At 38.2% G+C, this 23,101-nt stretch overlaps 1 protein-coding gene across 2 annotated transcripts in view; it reads right to left on the bottom strand.

Annotated features, from left to right (window-relative positions):
- The window catches only part of LOC136847244 (uncharacterized), a 201,089-nt gene that overhangs the window by 158,575 nt on the left and 19,413 nt on the right, over positions 1-23,101 (bottom strand). The window contains exon 1 of one of the 2 annotated variants that reach the window (XM_067118741.1): positions 15,840-16,031. The exons of the other annotated variant lie outside the window; for it this stretch is intronic. The gene's annotated coding sequence lies outside the window, so the exon portion shown is untranslated. Of the gene's footprint in view, positions 1-15,839; positions 16,032-23,101 lie in introns of those variants that run through there. 2 annotated transcript variants of the gene reach the window in all.

Raw genomic sequence — 23,101 nt, 5'->3', positions numbered from 1 at the left:
AACATACCAATTTGTAGCCCTCCAGCCTCAGTAGTTTTTAAGATCTGAGGGCGGACAGAAAAAGTGCGGACGGACAGACAAAGCTGGCACAATAGTTTTCTTTTCAGAGAATTAAAATTATTATAAACAGGGTATAAAGCATTAAAAATCCTACTCAATTTGACATCAACAAAACTAAATATTGGGAAGATAATTCGGAATCAACTTTTTCATATTAAGATATATTAGTTATTCAAATAATCTAAAAAAAAAATAGCTGACAAACAAAGTAGTACATTTGTGCAAAAAAAATAAAATAAAACTAAGTTATGTGCCATTAATATGCGGAACAAAGTCAACGGAGGTTTTGCAAGCAAGCGCTATGCATTCCAAAAGTTAGGAACACGAGGCAGAAAAACGGCAGTAGAGTGAAAGCTCACTAGAGCAAGTAACAAAAAAAAAAAAAAAAAAAAAAACTCAAAGGCAATTCAAAACTCATCAGCAAGCGAGTGAAAGATCGCAACAGGCTGCTGGAGTACAAGTCGCCTAAAATGTCGAGCAAGAAAGGGGAGGTTCGCTCTGCCTGTCTCTTCCTTGGGCTACTGTAATCCGCTTAGAGGAGATGACCTACGACGGCAACAATTGGCTCGTGCACGAAATCATCAGGCGGAAATGAACTGCGTACTCTGAAAAGTACGCTCTGAACACGCGTCGAAAAATAAGGAATGGAATGGAATGTAGCGTTTAAGCCAAAGGCCAAGCGCTGGGAAATATGAGGTCATTCAGAGCTGGAAAGGAAATTGAGAGTAGAAGGGGTTGAAAGGTGTAACAGGAGGAAAACCTCCCAGTTGCGCTATGAAATAATTGTTAGGAGAGGGTGGACAGCAAGATGGAAGAAAGATATGAATGGAGGTACAGTAAAAGGAATGAAAGGGGTTGCAGCAGCTAGGGGCCGAAGGGACGCTGCAAAGAACCTTTAGTAATGCCTACAGTGCACCCTGTGGGGCGCACTGACGGTACTACTCCCCTACGGGACGGAGAGAAGGATGTTTTGAACCTGTTGCTTCTGGCAGAGTAATTGCCATGATTCTTATCTTCGCCACGACCCTTTCCGAATCATAAACAGGTGATACAATGATTCGCCGTATATGTGCTCAACTCCAGTTAGGCATAAAACTCCAGATAGGCGTAAAGGTCACACCGTAAATGTATATGCAACTTGCTCTAACCGTCACGTATAAAGATTTTTTGCATGTTTGTTTGTTAAGCAAGACGTTATCGCAGCAAGGTCAGTTTGACAGTCCGCAAGCATCAGATGCTGGCTTAGCTATATAGCACACTACTCGGAATCTTTGATGGAAATATCATATTATACTACATTTCGGACATGTTCCAGTATCTGTTATCTTGAAAACCCTCGATAATATTTGGTCAGATGTAAATACCATCCGGTATTTTAGCAACCAGAATGCAGTACACTGCATTTTGACATCAATGCACCTTGAAAAGACTGCTGCTGTCTACTGAAGTCAATTATTGATACTGAAGTCAAGTTCGTGCTAAAATCAAGGCCAGAAGCTTTGGACTAAAATAATCTGGAGACAGGCAGACAGAACAAGACGTTCGTTTAATATACTAAGATAAAAAGAAATCATTGTAATATAACAGCGAGACCTACGCGTAAAACAAACTATTGACAATAAGGAACAATTCGAAATTTCATCAGAGTAAATCTAGCTATCATCGACACCAATAATAAAAATGACAGTCTCGGCAAAAATAAATCAGAGTTCTGACATGTAACAAAATGAATGATTAAAATTTCTCTCCCGGAACAGCATTCATAAACGTCAATGCCTTTATTTTTTATTTATTTATTTATTTTTTTTTGGAGGGGGGAAGTTCACACGTAGCTATTTTATTCTGTGGAGGTTTTTGCTTCAGTTCAGTCTATATCACCGTTCGTTCGTACTGAACAACAACAACAACAACAATAATAATAACAATAATAATATTATTATTATATTATTAATCCCCAACCAAAGCTATTTTCATATCTGAATCATGAAGCGCAATAAAACAGGGACAAAGGAAATCTAGTGACTTCTGTTATAATTTATATCTATTAAACAAAGTCTCCATACACTAACCAGATTCCCACCCACAGCCAACGAGGCCCTCAAACATCCCCCGCCCCCGGCTTGACGCACCCGAATCCACCCGCCACTACCCGAAAACGCGGAAAGCGCGAGCAAACATACCCTCTGACGACGGAAATGTCACGCGTGAAAAACTGTGAATGCGGAGGCAAACCTCCTTTGAAGGAGAGAAATGGGTGTGAAACACAACACATGGCGCTAACGACATCGGCGGAAGATCGCGGACACATCCCCGACTGGGAAACGAGCATGACAACTGTTCTGCGTTTTGTCGTTCCCTCTTTTTTCGTTGAGGTGCGTTTCTCTCTCTCTCTCTCTCTCTCTCTCTCTCTCTCTCTCTCTCTCGTCGGAATCTTACGTAAGAGATGGCTTTGAAAAATTCAAGGGAATTTCTTACTCACGCGACAGGAAAATTTTGCCTAACACACACACACATAAGGAGAGAGAGAGAGAGAGAGAGAGAGAGATTTCGGTTTATACTGACTATCCACAAGAGCTTTACCTCACAAACATGGCAAAAATTAATTTTGTATCATTACACATAAATAATGTAAAACTTACGAAAATTCACACGCACACATATATATACAGTATAATATATAAATATATATATATAGTCTATACATTACATATACATATATATATATATATAATATATATATATATATATAATATATATATATATATATATATATATATATATATATATATATATATATATATATATATATATATATATATATATATATATATATATATATATATATATACTGTATATAGGAATGGATAATAAACATGTGATTTTGTAGTCATACATTTCGCAGCAAGAACACAGACTTGCACGCATGGATTTACCGCCCCCCTCTCTCTCTCTCTCTCTCTCTCTCTCTCTCTCTCTCTCTCTCTCTCACATATATATATATATATATATATATATATATATATATATATACATTAAGTGTATAGGTTTTAAAAAGAAGGTATTACTTCCTATTGGCTGCACATCAGAATCAAAATTGATTAACCACTTCAAATATATATACATTAGTGTATAGGTTTTAAAAAGAAGGTATTACTTCCTATTGGCTGCACATCAGAATCGAAATTGATTAACTACTTCAAAATTGCACAAAATAGGTGACATTCGCATATATCATTTCTACAACCAAGATTCTTCGTCGTAGGGCATAGGATTGTTATTTGTTAAAGACTCAGAAAAGTTAGCGTAAACAAATTTTCCTAAATGGCGACACACTTGGTTCTTTAGACTCGGGAAACGCAGAAAGTTCCATCACATCCTTAATACTCCAGAATAAGTCTTACGGTAGGTGACGTCAACTATTATATATTTACACTGCTGATGTACAAGATACTGTGCAGACAATTTTTTGCATGACAATTATGCAGCAAAACTAACAGCAATTAAGTTTTCTAGTCTAGTGATAAGAAATACCTGAATATTATAAATTACTGTCTTCCCGTTTGCATTTGCCTCAAAACTGGATCTTGCCACCGAATGGCTTGGCATGCGTGTCCAATGCACATAGACTTAAAAGGTATGTAATTTCAAGCAACTAAGGAGTAAGGTCCCATTCATATCCAACTTCCCGCACTGTCATCATAAAGATCTGCCATCATCATGAACGAATTTCATTACTTCAATAACACCCCATTACTGAAGGAATTACGATAAGGTCAAGATGTTATACAAGAGGGAAAACAGTGGAAAAAGAGAATGGGGACTGTGTAGCACAACGAGAACAAAATAGACTGCAGGTGGAACTGAATTGAATATAAAGTTTAAGCCAAGGGCCAAGCACTGGGACCTATGAGGCCATTCAGCGCTGAAACGGAAATTGTCAGTAAAAGGTTTGAAAGGTGTAACAGGAGGAAAACGTCGCAGTTGCACTATGAATCAATTGATAGGAGAGGGTGGGAGATAAGGTGGAAGAAAGAGAATAAGCAAGGAGGTACAGTAAAAGGAACGAAAGGGGTTGCAGCTAGCGGCCGAAGGGAAGCTGCAAAGACCCACAAGTAATGCCTACAGTGCACCGCATGGACTGCAGGTGGAAATGAGGCAGAAGAGAGAATTAAGAGGAAAATGGAGTTTCATATGATGAAATGGCCGGGAATTGAGCTCACACGTTTAGGAAACTGTTTTACAGCCTAGTGTTGTTTCAGTCCAGGTAGTTACATTCAAATTTCCATATAACGTCTTTCTTTTGAGACAATTGCCAACAATGTCGGGGTGTGTGTGTGTATGTATATATATATATATGATGTGAGTAAGAAATTTATTTCTGTTCTACACGTGATTGCGTGTTGATTATTTCTATACATACATACATACACAAAGATATATATATATATATATATATATATATATATATATATATATATATATTCAGTACGTACGGTATTCATTGTATCCTCTTACTCATCTGCCTTACGAATACTTCAACAGCATTGTCCCCGTTTTATTACCCTACCATGTGGTCCATTGTATTTGCTCCCTCGCTGCCATAGGGCAATTTAAATTTACAATGTCTCCGTGGAACTTGTTCTTGAAGCGCTGCAACAGGTTATCAAGAGGTAGCGAGCTTCTTCTGCAAAATGTTTCATCCTGATCTGAACCCTTTCTGCTTGTCTTTTAATCTTGATCAACTTCCGTGTGAGCGCTTACATAAACTGTTCTTTAAGGAGCATGCCAGAATATTATTTTTTTTTAAATTTCATCATAATAGAAATGTCATAAGATTAAGCTAAATCTTTTGGCTATGAGAATTCTACGGAAAGTGAAAATATTGCTGACAGGTATTATGGGGAAATTTGTGGCTAAAAAGCTTTGGCAGGTCTGGGCTTAAAAGCCCACACAGACATAACAAAAGAAAGCTATATTCCAGCAACCTGGCCACCGAGTGACAGCTCTCCCTGGAAAACCTGTAAAACCCAACAATAAATCACAGTCTCTTTCTCGTTCCGGCCAGGTACAGTATACAACCCATCCTAATGACGCAATCGTGTCACCGAACGAAAACATCAAGAAACAAAAAAAAAAAAAAAGATCAGATGTACCGCCACAACGTCACAACACTTTTCGGTCTTTTCAGAAGTTTAAAGGGAACAGCCTTCCATAGAGAAATAAACAAGTAAAAAATGAGCCGAGGTTTCTTCGGTGCAACTGAGTTTTCTGTACAGCCGCTACGGCGTATAATCAAGGCCACCGAAAATAGATCTATCTTTCGGTGGTCTCAGTATAATGCTGCATGAGCCGCGGCCTATGGAAATTTAACCACTGCCCGGTGGTGGCCTGGCCTATATCGTTGCCAGATGCACGATTATGGCTAACTTTAACCTGAGGCTAGAGAGCTGCAATTTGATATGTTTGATGATTGGAGGGTGGATGATCAATATACCAATTTGCAGCCCTCTAGCCTCAATAGTTTTTATGATCCGAGGGCGGACAGAAAAGGTGTGGACGGACAGACAAAGCCGGCACAATAGTTTATTTTTCAGAAAACTAAAAACTACTTTTTTCCTACTCGTCTCCTTCACCAGACACCACCAACCATATCCAAAATACCACTTCTCTCTCTCTCTCTCTCTCTCTCTCTCTCTCTCTCTCTCTCTCTCTCTCTCTCTCTCTCCTTCACGGGTGATACGTGCTCTCAATTCTACTGTTATTATTTTTCGTTCCCAAGACAACTTCCACAGCGCTGGACCGTTGAAAGAAAACAGATGGATAAAGGATTATTTCGTAAAGAATTGTCAAATTCGTTCATTTAATGCAGAAGCTACGGCAGATCTTCATCTTGTCAGTATTGAGCAATTCACCACGAAACATCACTTATAATCCTTGGGAATAGTGTTGGTTATTATTATTCTTGCTGCTGCTGTTATAACAAGACCACTGGGTTGTACTTACACACCCAAGGGGCTCGCCCGAATGATCTATTCCCGAATGAAGGAAGTTAAACAGCAAAACGTAAAGAATCTTTAGTCCATCTACAGTGTGCCACACAAGGTACACTGGCAATGATAACCCGGCCGCATTTTCCCGAGATGTCACCGAGCACCGGGACCTTTCCCTGAAAAAAGCTGGACGCCATATCTTAAAAACTAAACATAGAATTTTCTTGAAAATAATCTCATTGTGTTTCCCACACCCAAATTTCTCGAAGGTCTATTATTTAACCTAAGCTATCGGCATGGTAAAAAAAAAAGGGGGGGGGGGCTGGTGCAATACTAGGATACATCTCAGGAATTTACAACCCGGCCTCCCCAACAACAAGGGGACAAGGACGTCGTAATCTACTTTATCCTTTATAGTGTCATACACCTCGAGGCTCGAGAAATCCCTTTAATGTCAAAAGATCCTCTAAAGGGAATTCCTCAAACGACGCCAGTAAGCCGAGCCAAGGACACGGTCATTTACAGCGCAGCCTGAGATGCAAGACGCTTGCTTGTAAGCCTTGCATCGGCGATAAAGACCAGCCACTCATCGTGCTTAGCATATCCGTTCTTGACGATTCTTTGACTTCGGTGATATATGACCACATTCATCGTACTCAGAACGAATTTACAACACTAGGATGTCCTCCCCTGCCGAGTTGGTCTTCATGGATGCCTACATTTTTTGATTGGCAGATAAAAGCATGTCTCAGTCTCGTATCTACGACAGTGAACGAGAAGAAACAAGTAAAAAATGCGCCGGAGTTTCTTCGGCACAATCGAGTTTTCTGTAGAGCGTATAACGCTCTATGAAAGTTTCAGCCACGACCCGGTGGTGGCCTGTGTTGTTGGCACCCACAGCGGTGCCAGACGCACGATCATGGCTCACTTTAACCCTAAATAAAATAAAGACTACTGAGGCTAGAGGGCTGCAATTTGGTATGTTTGATGACTGGAGGGTGGATGGTCAACATACTAATTTGCAGCCCTCCAGCCTCAGTAGTTTTTAAGATCTGAGGGCGGACGGGACCTACAGCTTATTGTGGGAACCAAACCACATTATAGTGAGAAATGAATTTCTATCACCAGAAATAAATTCCTCTCATTTTTCATTGGCCGATCGGAGATTAGAGACAACCATACAAACATACAAGATAATTTAAAGCATTCTGGACACGTAAGCTCATACACGGTGAGGGCGAGGAAACTGAACAGAAAGCCGAAATGAATGGCAAGACGAGTTGTCTGAAATGTTATGGGTGAAGATGATGGTAAACTGGAAAGACGTAAGAATTCGGCGTGCTGGAGAGCAGAGCAGAGAAATGTCATAAACACACGCAAAAAAACGGAACGAAGTCTCATAAGTGTAGAGCCGAGTCGAAATCAGATCATTTTCCAGACGGCAAAACGGAAATGGCCTAGACGATGTGGAAAGGAAAACATATTTTGTTTGCAGTTTGCATTAAAAAAAAACGTGAGTGGTAAGAACTGGCATGTTTAAGAGAGAAGAAAATATATTTTGTTTGCAGTTTGCATTAAAAGGACGTGAGAGGTAAGAATGGGCATATTTAAGAGAGGCCATAATAAATGCGGCTGTTTGCGAAGCTGCGTTCTCTCGTCGGATAAGAAATGTCATTAAAGGCTTAAGTCCTCCTCCCTTCCCTCCCCCCAAACAAAAAAATACTCTAAATATCCCCGTTGCCGGAAACGCAAATGACCTTACAACACTCTAATCTTTGTGACTTGCCCTAAAATTGGGATATTGCGTGTTGGTTTAGTAATTTAATTATCACTGCGAACACAAAACACAAACACGTTAGGATGTATATATATGTGTGTATGTATATATATATATATATATATATATATATATATATATATATATATATATATATATATATATATATAAAGGCAATACCACGAAGGAAAGTGAAACAACGGGTGGTCCTAGGCCTTTCGACTTACTGTCCTTTGGGACAATAAGTCAAAAGGCCTAGCACCACTCCGTTTTTTCACTTTCCTTCGTGGTACTGCCTTTATTTATATATTCATCACGTTCCATATTTTCGTGATTCAGTTATACATCTGTGTGTATGCGCGAACGCAAAGTTGACGCACATATGAGTCCTCTGTATCTTATTACAAAACTTTTATCCATGTGAATTCACGTACTTTCATAACTGCAAGCAGTGTCAAAGTATCAAATGGTCAACGCGGAGAACCTTCCTCACCTCGAGGCGATTAATCTCCACCCAGCCGCCGCGCCGTCGGTGAGGAATGACTGCTTTCCAGAGCGACCACGAATGTCTCCAAACCCTTCCGGAGAAACGGAAGGCATCTTTTACACAAAAGATATTGAATTGAGCCGAGTATACGCTGCCATAATTCAATACTACTGTGCTTCCGCCAGAGAGCAGAGTCACCCATGCAATAGACCGTAGACCGCTTACTAATACACGAGGTATGCTCGCTCACCTTGCGTGCTGCACAGAGTTATATTTATGTTAGAGAGCCACATATTTCACGTGTTGGTGACTACACTGTCCTACCTGGCATTCAACCCAAGGTTCTCATAGCGCACAATGCAAAGGTAATTAGGTGTATAGATGCGGGTGGGCTGACGCATACAAACACCCCTTCGGCAGTATAATAGTTCCGACAGGCAGGTTTGAAAAATCAATATGAAAACCGAAATCCCTATTATTTATATATATATATATATATATATATATATATATATATATATATATGTATATATATGCATGTATATAAACATAACATACATACTATATATATATTATATATATAAAATGTATATTATATATATATATAATTATTTATTTATCACACGCCTTTTACCCTTAGAGAGGTCGGTGCCACAGGTGTTAAGGACCGGAAGGGTTGTACCCCCTGGGGCCTCTACCTCTCTAAAGGGAAGACACGTTGAGGATGATGATGATATATGAAGTATATATATATATATATATATATATATATATATATATATATATATATATATATATATATATATACATACATGCAATCTTTGCCATATGTGGACGATTAATTGAGTGTTTACAAACAAACTTTTGGGGGACCTGACGACCTGACAGAGGAACACAGAAACAGAATGGACATCATCCACGTAGGAACCACGAAAACCAAAGAAATAAGAGGATTCTAAAACTTAGTGATGAGGATTACAGAGTAAATGCAGATATGATGACCTGGCGGTTGTTAACAATAGCAACAAGGGAGAAGCTTTCAATAAGACATTAGACTATTATCGCTGGCCGGATAAGCTGCCTCTGTTCTAAAACCGTCAATAGGGGAAGCACGCGAAGCAACCTCAAAATATGGGAAATCCAGCAGTGAAGAAAATTCTTCCGAAACTGGAACAAATAACCTCATTTCTTATTAGCAGAAAAGGTTAAAGTATTCTGTATACCCATAAGGTTGATGGGAAAGAGACTGATTTTTCTTGTATGGAACAAAACAGAAAGATTTTGTATATATATATATATATATATATATATATATATATATATATATATATATATCATATATATACACCCAATTGGATGCATTTGCACTTATGGATACATGTGTATACATCATTGGCTCATGCATGTTGCTCATACAATATACATGCACACACACACACACACACACACACACACATATAATATATATATATATATATATATATATATATATATATATATATATATATATATATATAAATATATATATATATATATATATATATATATATATATATAATATAAATAATGTGTATGAATGAGTGTGTTGATTTGCTTTGTGGCGTAATCGACAGAAATCTCGTCTAACAAGCGAGAACACCCATGATCGACTGACGATCGAGGGTGGGGCGACCAGAGTGCGCCATTAAAATCCCATTTTTCCTCTCCTGACTCGTGCAGCGAATTATCTCCCTAGTGGCTGGAAAGCTAAGGTAGTCGCAACTAGGGTTAAAAAAAAGAAGCTTAGTAACCTCATAATTTGGAAAAGGGACACAGTAAAAAAAAAAATTATATACAAATATTGGATATAGAAATATGAACATAAATGAAATAAATTCGATATCAGTTTGGAATAATCGGATTAATATTTATAAGTATAAAAAAATTTTATAAGTATAAAAAAAGTATACCTTAGTTTTACCAGACCACTGAGCTGATTAACAGCTCTCCTAGGGCTGGCCCGAAGGATTAGACTTATTTTACGTGGCTAAGAACCAATTGGTTACTTAGCAACGGGACCTACAGCTTATTGTGGAATCCGAACCACATTATAGCGAGAAATGAATTTCTATCACCAGAAATAAATTCCTCTAACTCTTCATCAGCCGGCCGGAGACTCGAACTCGGGCCTAGCGAGTGCTAGTCCACAGCTCTACCGACTCGCTCAACGAAGAGCTTAAAAAAAGCATCACGCATATACCGTATGTGTGTATATGTATACGCTTGCTAACTTGACGAGTACAACGTTCTTTTGACCATGACACTCTTCAGAAATCTTCCTCCTAGAACTCTCATTTCCGCTATTAGCAAATGTCATGTACGAGAGAGACTGACATATCATTTCTCCCCTTCCGGGCAAAGACTGTTCTTGCTCTCTCCGGCCTCGGGTTTATATAGGCTACACGTGAATGAAAGCGTGGGAAGTCCCTTGTTGCATGTGAGTTTAAAGATATCTGGGGAAATATGAATACAACCTATTTCAATTTTTTTTTTTTTTTTGTTCTTGGCAGACAAACTATCAACAGTTCGGAAGAAAATGACTCAGAAGAATGCATAAGCTAGTTTTTACACAATACACATAGCCTGCATCAAAGAAGAGAGAGCATGGGCGCTAGACTGAGGTGAATGTCGCAGAGAGAGAGAGAGAGAGAGAGAGAGAGAGAGAGAGAGAGAGAGAGAGAGAGAGAGAGAGAGGTTCCCCACTTTGCTGATACGCTTAGTGTAAGTGTATGGCTAATATTATGGAAATTTTCTGAGCAAGTTCATCCAAGGTTCAGCATTCCAAGTTTGAACAGACAGTGACTGTTCTTTTCTCTGGAGCCACCCACTGCTAGGGGAAGCAGATTAATGTTGTGAGTATATATATATATAATATATATGTACATATAAAACATAAATGTATATATCTAGTGTGTGTTATACAAAGTAGCTTGCGGTATCTTGGCAAAATACAAAATAATTCAACAGGATGATGAAAGTGAATGAAAAACTGTTCTGAGAGAGAGAGAGAGAGAAAACTTTCATGTAGGTGGAAAAATGTTCTACTTCCTGTCATCAGTCTGCAACTTTTACCATCCATTGCAATTAAGGATGTACGTGACGCACATACTAATGGACTACTTAGCTGTACTGCAGAGGTAACCAGAGGTAGCACAAAAGAGATTTGTACATGTAGCTAAACGTTTTATACAGCCATATAAAATCACGCACGTGCATTTAAATGTATATCTTTCTAATATGCACACACACATGTAGCCTATACACACACACACACACACACACACATATATATATATATATACTGTATGTGTATATAATATACATAATGTTCTAAGATACGGCAGGTACTAGTAACTTGAACGTAAAGAAGACGGTTGAAGGAGGAAGTGCAATATCAGGTTGTCCTTAAGATACATTTATTTTGCGACGTTTCAAAACCCAAGGTTTTTCATTTTCAAGCTAAAATGACAAAAACAATAAAATTAACATTAAAAGAGCTAAAATACGAATATAAGACATAATACATAAAAAATAACGAAATTAAAACTAGTTATAGCAGAACCAACCATCAAGAGAGGCAGGAAGGACAACAAGTCAAAAGGAACAAACCAGAAATGACAAGGCAACAGCTCACGTAAGGTGAAGAGTTGTCGAGGAAGACTGTGTTCAATGGACGAACAAGTTGTTTAATAAGCAAAGATTCCAGGATTGTCAGTAGTTTGCCATTCGGTGCTCGTCCCAATGTTTCAAAATCTTTGTATTGTATTATTATGCTTGCATTTATTGGCGTGTTGTCTGATGCTGGAAAATTCAGGATTAGCAAGTTTGTTACCAGTACGGTGGCTAAGGCCTTTGTGACAATCCATTCTAACCCTTAGTAACCTCTGCGTGGATCCCACGTAGATTACATCTAGGGCAATTGAACTTGTACACAACACATGAGGTCATCAAAGGGTCAAGTTTATCCTTGAATTTAAACAAACTATATATAGGCCTATATATATAATTTCATTGCAAAACATTCCACTGTCAGGCAGAACTAGTGAAACATCATCACAACGTGTATGATGGTAAATGAACACGTGATGTTCAAGGATGTTACCTTGAACTCGAGTGACAGTGAAATAATGAAACTACTAGAGCTACACTTTAGTCAACCGTGGGGGAAACCTCAAGGAAGCAAAAGGGAAGCATAATGGAGATGAAGAAATGTCATAGACTACATAGGCCTACCGCTGACATTCCTGACGGGTGTTCTGATTCCGAACACCGTTACCTGGCGTTCTCATCTAAGTTTCAACTTTAATGGAGTTAAAATAACTCTTACTCATATCTCCATTTGAAATCTTTCGTACCATAAACGACAAACACTTCACATGGGGAGAAAGACTCGCGTCGTGCTGTATGCAAATGTGGATTCAATATTGCACTTGTCAACGATGTTTCTCATTGAAAAACACTGAAAGCAAATATTAGGTTTATTTATGCTGCTCTGAACGCAACGCAATAAAAATAAAGCAAAAAGCAAAACAAGGCAGAACGTTATTACAGGCGTTCCATGTTTGTCCTTTTTTTCAAGGATAATGGATCGATACGACGTTGGGGTTTCCTGAACAATAAATCCATTGTAACTTGATGTAAGGAGCTGAGAGCGTACCTGCTAGTTGGTAGAATATTGTGCGTCTTAGCAGGGTTGGAACAGGCCATGGAGCCAACACCCTCGGCCTAAAAAGTTGCCGAGATCCAGAATGTTGGCACCCCTCTAAAGGGAAATGGCGTATAGGCCTACTATAAAAACAAACATATCTAATTTATCTGCAATGAAAGTCACCCCTATATTCCGAACAAAACTTCAGAACAATAAAACAGGGTTTTGTCATTTCTTACACCTTTTAACGTAAAAGGGACCGGGGACTCGATCCAGCCCTGAAGGCTTGACTTGTGTCTGTAACCTATTATTATTATTGTTAAACGGCGCCGAACTCTCAATCCTAAATCACTTCTCCGCGGAGTTTGAAAAGAGAGAGAGAGAGAGAGAGAGAGAGAGAGAGAGAGAGAGAGAGAGTCGAATTAACTAAATGCTACTTGTGTGATAGAAATCTGAAATGCCACGTGAAAGCGAGACAATACAAAAGTCTTTTGAGAAAAAGTTTTCCCCCTCCATAAGGGGATCATTCACTTTATGAAAGAGTAAACCGCGTACTGCCTCACGGACGCTGGTTACCTCAGTTCTACATGATCTTAAAACAAGACTGCCTAACTTAGGCCTATGTACTATTAACCTCAATTAGACAAATAGCCTATATAAAGTATATGCACATACATATACTACCACTAATTATAAATAAACTATTATTCCTCCGCTTTAATTAGACGTCTATTTTTACCAATCATTCCTCTGCTTTAATAAGACGTCTATTTTTACCAGTATCTCTGTCCAGTCCTTTTACTTGGCTTTGCATAAACTTGAGCTTCCAGGCAGCTGACCTTTAGCCAGACCTCATAAACAGCAACACTGGAATTTTCTTGAAAAACTCCGAACAATTTTAAGTTAAAAATTTTGCACATTATTGCCTGATAATATGAGGAAAAAAGGATGCTTTCTAATAAGCGTATCATTTTTCTAGTTATGCATTATTACCGTACATTACATATTAGGAATGAACATTTCGAAGTAAACATAACACTACAAATTAAACTACCATTGGCACTTGGTTCTGAAGTGGCGAGATTTACGCAGTGAAATCTGCATCCCTCTAAACTATTTTCGTCAACAACCGATCACTCACGACTCCTAAAATATACTTTCAAGATAGATCTCCCATGACCATAACACCATGCGTTCTGATCTGGCTAGAAAACATTTTCTGAAGCTAAGACTGACCCAAACGAATAAAATGTATATAAAATAAAAGAAAACTGTCAAAAACCATTACAGCTGCCCATCGGGTACTATTAACTTCAGTATGTTGAACTGAATGAAAAGAGAAGCAATGTAACAATGACGAGTTATGATAAGATAATTCACTACAACAATTGGATCGAGTTTTGAGGTCTCGCAGACAGTTGCCCTAGGTGCCATAGTTTCCTTATACAAAGTACCCTTTTAAGTGTTAAATGTTGTATATACACACTATTTACCCTCAGATACTTACAACAAACATGATTCTACCGACAAAGGTTTACGAAACCAAAAACAAAAAGAAAAGTTTTGAAAAAATGTACTCTCATGACAAGGGTGTCTTACTCTTGCTGATCAGAAGTATATACAGTAAGTTCAGGAATATTTTCGAGAACGAGCAAAAACCATCAAATTTAACAAATGTTCTCAGGGTTACCAATCGCCACTGATAATGGAGAAAATTGCATTATATTCAAAATTTTCCACCAGTTTACCAATTCAAACAACACCAAGAGTTTGGAAAGCGAGGTAATCGAGTTTAAAGTGTCAGACCATCAACTGCTGCTAAAATTTCATTTGAATATGTTACATTTATGCCTCTCTCTCTCTCTCTCTCTACAACTAGGGATTCCTTTGTTTATGAGCACTTGACACTTTTTCCCTGGTTTGTCGTTTTATGTCTGGTATACAGTAAATGGGTAATTACATTGAATAATAATAACAATATCCTCCCCCATGCCTCAATTTTCATCATAATTTATAACTTTTTCGTATCTAAGCCCCACGCTCAGCATAACAACGACCTGAATTTACCAAAAACCGATCATCGTGTGATATTCGTCAGTTAAGTTACTTTCTTTAAATAAATTTAAAGACCAGGTCTAAAGCCAAATTCTCATGTGACAGGTACTTGATAAAAAGTCAAGCCTCATTTATCAAATCCTTCAGAATAGGCTTATACTATTTCGATTCATATTCCACCTACAAGTTACCTTCAAAGCGTAATGTCAATTGCAATACTTCAAGAATTGTGTTCATGTTATCAGTTTTAACAATGCTTCAGGAATTGTGTTCATGTTATCAGTTTTAACAAAAACACACTGAATGATGAAATGATAATGAAATTAGTATTTGCTGTGCCTACCTATAAACAGACAAAAATGACAAAGTTTTTATTTAATAATCCATATCTTTACTTCGCAACTACACCACGCAATATGCACAACTACCAGAACATATTAGAATCGACTGACTTTCGACACTTTCCACTCAATGAGAATCGCCACAAATCTCAATCACAAACGAATGACATTCAACAAGACAGCCGTCAGGGACACACTCTGCTCCCTGCAATTCATTTCCAAAGTGTTTAGAGAATCGGTAAACCATTTATACGCCGCCAGTGAATAATTTAGCGGCCGAGGGGGGAATGGCATTTTGGCGGGAAATAAAGAGAGAGAGAGAGAGAGTGAGAGTGTGTTTCGAGCGAAGCAAAACCTCGATCGAAGGCGGACAGGTTGTTCTCGCTTAATACAAGTCTGAATTTTTCAATTTTCACCGTGAAACAGCGTCGGTGCTACTTGCCTCTTCTGGAAGTTAGTTCATGGAGGGTCCCTGCTTCTTTCACGAGGCACTGGTATATCCTCTCAAGTATCCACGACCGTGCGAAGAGAACAAGGCAAGGGCACTACTGCTACGAACATGGACGCAGGAGCGACGTCCACCCACAACTTTCTCTCTCAACAGTCAAGGCTCAACTGTGTGTGAGTGTGTGTGTATGGCTTCTCTCAGGCGGGAGGGACCGGCCTCGGGGGGAGAAGGCGGGGGGACATCCCAACACCCCCTCCAGCGGCCCACCCCTAGGAATCCTCATCTCCGTTGCAGCCGACATCTACAGCATTCGGAGGTACAAAGAGATTATAATTTCCCAGCTTTGCATAAGCTTCCCGTTTCCTGTGGCTTTTAAGCATGTATGCCTCCTGTCTTCTTCGGCCAGACACTTACAGGACTGCCAATAACGGGGGGTTCTATTCCTCTTTGTATTGAAGAAGGCTCCTTGCATGGCGTAGCGCGTTTTATGCCCGTGTTATTGATTTTTAAGTAGCTGATGTAGCGTGTCTTTCCAGAAATCCGCCGTCTTTTATCGATCGTCGCCGATGAAAAGAGCTTTGATTCGAACTGAGAGAGAGAGAGAGAGAGAGAGAGAGAGAGAGAGAGAGAGGTCTGAGTTAATGTCAAGTGTAGGGAACATTATTTTCCTGTTGTCAGCATCACAAAAGGAAATTCTTTTTTGATCTTTTATTTCTTCAGTATCAACTGTTGAGTAAAATTGGTTATATATATATATATATATATATATATATATATATATATATATATATATATATATATATATATATGTGCGTGTGTGTGTGTATTCTTTTACTTAGTTGTTTGATGCATAAAATGCTATTCAGCCCGGACATAAAATAAAAACAAATCACAATACAGACTCCTTTTAAAATAAGAAAACTAACGCTTGCTCCCTATTCTCGGTCCATGCAAAATTCAGTAACATCGCAGGAGGGGAGAATATCAATGAGCACCCTTGACACTGAAATGCAGTATTAATGTTAAACATAACAACGTAACGGCGCGTGATTACAACACAGCACGTAGTTGCGTTTTACGATATGTGTTTTTTTTTAAACGCCAGTTAGAATCACTATTAATTACCGACAAATTAATGGCTATGTTTGAGGAAAGGTGTCTCTTTTTCTCAAACGGAAATTAAGATCATTATTCATCGGTGACTAATAATGATAAACTATGATAATTTGAAAGTTAAAATCACGTGAATTTCATTTTGGCCATTGCGCGGGTGGAGTGAATTTATTTTCCAATTTCGCCTTCCTATATCCGTTGCCATCCCCGATAATGGCAACACATAATGAAAACGCAAAGTCCGGATCCTCAAGTAATAACGAGTAAAAAATGAGCTGAAATTTCTCCGGCGCAATCGAGTTTTCTGTACAACCGCTACAGCTTATAATCAAGGCCACCGAAAATAGATCTAGCGTTCGTGGTCTCGGTATGATGCTGTACGAGCCGTGGCCCATGAAACTTTAACCACAGCCCGGTGGTGGCCTGACCTATACCGTTGCCAGAAGCACGATTATGGCTAACTTTAACCTTAAATCAAATAAAAACTACTGAGGTTAGAGGGCTGCACTTTGGTATGTCTGATGATTAGAGGGTGGATGATCAATATATCAATTTGCAGCCCTCTAGCCTCAGTAGTTTTTAAGATCTGAGGGCGGACAGAAAAAAAGTGTCGACGGAATAGACAGCGGACGGACAGACAAAGCCGGCACAATAGTTTCTTTTACAGAAAACTAAAAACTCGCCGGCGCAACTTTACTCCGCGAAAATTCCGCACAGTGAAGCTCCTGAGAATGATGTGTTTGAGGATAATGTCGAGAGAACCAGGCATTTCTTTCAAGTTGTGCAGCAATAACGTACCAAATATTTCTTTCTGTTTTGCGGACGCAAATTTGCAAATCCCTTCATATTCCAATCAAATCAGATCTACGACAATCCCACATTACTTGAGATTCATCACTTGCAAAGATATTTTTTACGAACCTGGAGTTTATTTTGCGCTGTGGAAGTCTGCAAGAGTTCTTATTAAATTCCCTTCGTGTTTATTGGACATGCAGTAAATATTGGAAAGTCTCTGGGCACCGGGAGCTAACTTTGGCATTATGTTACCAGTATTTCCTCTCTATGTACACTTTATTATACCAGTAAATCAGTAATAATATTGGGAAACATATAAGAAAAATCTATATACAATATATATATATATTTCATATGAGGCTATCAGTCGAGAAACATGCCAAGCGCCATCCTGGGTCAAAGTATTTTTTAATTTATTATATTTTAAAAATGGCACTTGGCATGTTTCTCGACTGAAAAGCTGATATATATAATACTGTAGATATATATACATATATATGTATATATACAGTATATATATATATATATATATATATATATATATATATATATATATATCAATTTTACCACATACACAATTGTTCTGTGCATTAGTACAATTACTAACAGGACCTCATTCAAACTGGATATTCGTTCAACAAAAAGTTACAAGCTTTCTAGGACAAACAGTCCTCATTATAAAAGTATCTGTATGGATACTTGACAATGAGGACTGTTTGTCCTAGAAAGCGTGTAACTTTCTTGAATAAATTAATATCTCCACTAGATACCATCCAGTTTGAATGAGGTTCTGTTAGTAACACACACACACACATATATATATATATATATATATATATATATATATATATATATATATATATATATATATATATATATATATATATATATGTATATATATATATATATATATACATCGTGTGTGCGTGTTTTGTAGTAATAATAATTCCTTTTCCTACATGTGTTGCAAATCACACTTTAATACATGCACTAGTCTCTATAATATATATATATATATATATATATATATATATATATATATATATATATATATATATATATATATGTGTGTGTGTGTGTGTGTGTGTGTGCATGCATGCATATATGCATATATACTCGTAAGTGTGTGTGCGTTTGTGAATTTAGATACAAGTAAATACCACCTCACATGAGGAAACAGCAATGGACATTATGTGTAACATTTCACCCTGCCAAAACGAAGGGGACTTTGAAAAACAAACTGTCTGTAAATAACCTCGGAAAGTTATTAATAGGCATTGCTTTTTACGTGCCAGGTGCAATAACGGAAAAATACCAACGTCATTTGCCCTTTTCGTTTAAAATGTGCTATTTAAGCCTACCTACGTCCAAAACGAAGAGATTCCGGATCCTGAAATTGAAACTCATTTGTTTTTTGTGATTTTTCGTAGGCGATTATGTACGTCGATGAGAAAAAATCGAAGGAGACTTTTGCCATATTTGTTTTCCGTTTTTATTTCATTTCCTTTTGAACGGTATATAGTTTTTCTCGGCTGGAAAAATATACCGACTTCAAAGCCGCGGGAATAAAGCTGCGTTGTACTTTTATTGTCAATGAGATTTTTCATTGGCGGATAAAAACTTGAAGTAAAAGAAAAAAAGGAAACGTCGCCATATTTTTTATATTTTTTCTGACAAATATATTTTTTCTTCAACGGAAAAAATTATTGGAGAAAAAATAGAAGTCAAAACAGCAAGTCGCAAAAGAAAACATAGGAAAAATAAAAAATGAGACTGACCGCCATATTTGTTTTTCTTCTACACACAACTCTTGTCTAAAACAAAGTCAGCAAACAATAAGGAAGAAGAAGTAATGCCATGTTTATTTCCCGTATTTTCCAAGTCCGAAATTAAATAACGCCATATTTATTTCCGGTATTTTTCAGTCCGAAATTAAGTAACGCCACATTTATTTCCGGTATTTTTCAGTCCGAAATTAAATAACGCCATATTTATTTCTCGTATTTTTCAGTCCGACATTAAATAACGCCGTATTTATTTCCCGTATTTTTTAATCCGAATTTAAATAACGCCATATTTTTTCCGATATTCTTCAGTCCGAAATTAAATAATGCCATATTTATTTCCGGTATTTTTCAGTCCGAAATTAAATAACGCCATATATATTTCCGGTATTTTTCAGTCCGAAATTAAATAACGGCATATTTATTTCCCGTATTTTTCGGTCCGAAATTAAATAATGCCGTATTTATTCCTCGTATTTTTCAGTCCGAAATTAAATAACGCCGTATTTATTTCCCGTATTTTTCAGTCCGAAATTAAATAACGCCATATTTATTTCCCGTATTTTTCTGTCCGAAATTAAATAACGCCATATTTATTTCCCGTATTTTTCAGCCCTGGCCAAAGGAAATCCCTAAAATGCAAACAAGGAAAGAAGAGAAAAGGAATATTTTGTGCATTTTCTTATCGAAATCAAAAGTTTCTTGATTCACCGACGAAAACCTTTAGAAAAAGGCGGATTAACATCTCCATCTTGACTTTCCTGATCGAAATTATTTTTTTTAATAAAAAATCATTGGGAAAAAAAAGAAGGGATAAAAATGAAAGTGCGATATATTTCCAGTGTTTTAGTTTTCTGTAAAAGAAAACTATTGTGCCGGTTTTGTCTGTCCGTCCGCACTTTTCTGCACGCACTTTTCCTGTCCGCCCTCAGATCTTAAAAACTACTAAGGCTAGAGGGCTGATAATTGGTATGTCGATCATCCACCCTCCAATCAACAAACATACCAAATTGCAGCCATCTATCCTCAGTAGTTTTTATTCTATTTAAGGTTAAAGTTAGCCATAATCGCGCTTCTGGCAACGATATAGAATAGGCCACCACCGGGGCGTGGTTAAAATTTCATGGGCCGCGGTTCATACAGCATTATACCGAGACCACCTAAAGATAGCTCTATTTTCGGTGGCCTTGATTATACGCTGTATAGAAAACTCGATTGCGCCGAAGAAATTTCGGCAGTGGTGAAAGTTTCCTGGGCCGCGGCTCATGCAGCATTATACCGAGACCACCGAAAACTAGCTCTGTTTTCGGTGGCCTTGATTATACGCTGCGCAGAAAACTCGATTGCGCCGAAGAAATTTCGTCGCATTTTTTGTTTCTGATCGAAATGAATTTCCCTCATCTGGAAAAGTATCACAAAAAAAAAAAATTATAAAAATAGAGGGGTGGCCATATTCCCCCTATTTCGCGGATCGATAGATGCCCTGAGGCCAAACGCCGCATCCCTAATTTTACGGCCGACGGAATAATATCCTGCCGCCCTCATTTTCTTCCCTTTTTCCTCCTTTATTTTTTCTGACATCTCCTCATTGGCTAGAAATTCATATATGATCATTAATGACGGAACTGCAATTGGAAATCGGGATTTTGCGGCTGCCCGGTGGATTCCGCCGAGCTTTCGGTGATACGGGAAGGTCCGGTTTCATTTCCTGGCCTTTAGATTAACAGGAATGAAGGCACTGATTTACCTTTAAGTATATGTACATATACATAACTGTGGATTTGCTTCTCCAATAGAGTACTTGTATATTTTTATTTTTCATTTACTATGTGCATAATATGTACGTACATATTTATATAGATGGGTGCTTAACGCCATTCAAACACGTGTTACCTAAATAATGTGGTTTTAGTTTTCTGTAAAAGAAAACGATTGCGCCGGCTTTGTCTGTCCGTCCGCACTTTTTCTGTCCGCCCTCAGATCTTAAAAACTATGGAGGCTAGAGGGCTGCAAATTGGTATGTTGATAATCCACCATCCAATCATCAAACATACCAAATTGCAGCCCTCTAGCCTCAGTAGCTTTTATTTTATTTAAGGTTAAGGTTAGCCATAATCGTGCTTCTCGCAACGACGTAGGACAGGCCACCACCGTGCTGTGGTTAAAGTTTCGTGGGCCGCGGCTCATACAGCATTATACCAAAACCACCGAAAGATAGATCTATTTTAGGTGGCCTTGATTATACGCTCTACAGAAAACTCGACTGCGCCTAAGAAACTTCAGCGCATCTTTTACTTGTCTGTAAACAAAATGTGCAGAAAATGCAGACATGCCCACCTTCCCAGCCACGGCAGTCTGAAGTGTCTGTGAGTACAAAAGAGAGCCAAGTGAATAGGTTAAAAGTTTATCAAAACAAGTGACTCTTAAGAATACAATCTCACGGGCTACAAGGAAAGAACAAACTTTTCATTCAGGGCGTGGCCGACTGAGATGTCATAGCACAAGTGAGTGTGAGTTATTCCGAGTAATTCCTGTATGGGATCGCGTGTTAAAACGTGAAAAAGGTTTGCAATTTAAAAAGAAAATTAAAAGGACTTAACTTTGCAGAGAGAGAGAGAGAGAGAGAATGACGTGAATATAATTTAGGTAAATGGTAGTTACGTCAGATTGATCAATTTCAATTTTTTATTTTACTTTCGACGGGTATCAGTAATATTTGATTGATGGATCGCTGGAATATCACTACTGGAAAGGAGGAAGAGTCAGATATAAGAAGAATGTGTGGTGTATGTAATGTAAAGGAGAAGGCTGGGGAAGCTCGTCTGAGATGCTATGGCCATGTAATAAGAAGAGAGGAGGTGGAGCCAATCAAGAGCGCTAAGAACATGCCAGTGATGGGGAGGAGGGGGAGTGTGGGGCATCAGCGGATCCAAGATGCATACCTTAGTTTAACCAGACCACTGAGCTGATTAGCAGCTCTCCTAGGGCTGGCCCAAAGGATTAGACTTATTTTACACGGTTAAGAACCAATTGGTTACCTAGCAACGGGACCTACAGCTGATTGTGGAATCCGAACCACATTATAGCGAGAAATGAATTTCTATCACCAGAAATAAATTTCTCTAATTCTTCACTGGCCGGTCGGAGAATCGAACGCGGGCCCAGCAGAGTGCTAGCCAAGAACGGTACCGACCAGTCCAACGAGGAACTGGGAGATGGATGGATGTGGTGAAGAGGGGTATGGGTGAGGTGGGACTGGGGGAAGAAGATGCAAGGAATAGAAGTAGATGGAGAAAGTTGACTCAAGCGGCCGACCCTGCTGTACAGTGGGAATAATAAGGTCGATAGAAGAAGACGAAGGTATCAGTAATGTTTGAATTTTAATTGTATGTTTTCTAAAACTTGTACTGCCATGCTTGTTGTTAGAAATTAGTTTAGATTACTGATTGTAGTCGTAAAAAAAAAAGGGTCTTTTACTTCATTTCCGTGGAAAGAGGTTTGCTGACGTAATTTAAGACCAATTGTCTCAATGAATTTCAGCCATAATTTTACAGTCAGTAATAA

The sequence above is a fragment of the Macrobrachium rosenbergii genome, chromosome 16 (assembly GCF_040412425.1).
Source record: "Macrobrachium rosenbergii isolate ZJJX-2024 chromosome 16, ASM4041242v1, whole genome shotgun sequence".
Lineage (NCBI taxonomy): Eukaryota > Metazoa > Arthropoda > Malacostraca > Decapoda > Palaemonidae > Macrobrachium > Macrobrachium rosenbergii.
The sequence above is the reverse complement of the archived record's forward strand: the minus strand, read 5'-3'. Positions and strand labels throughout refer to the sequence as shown.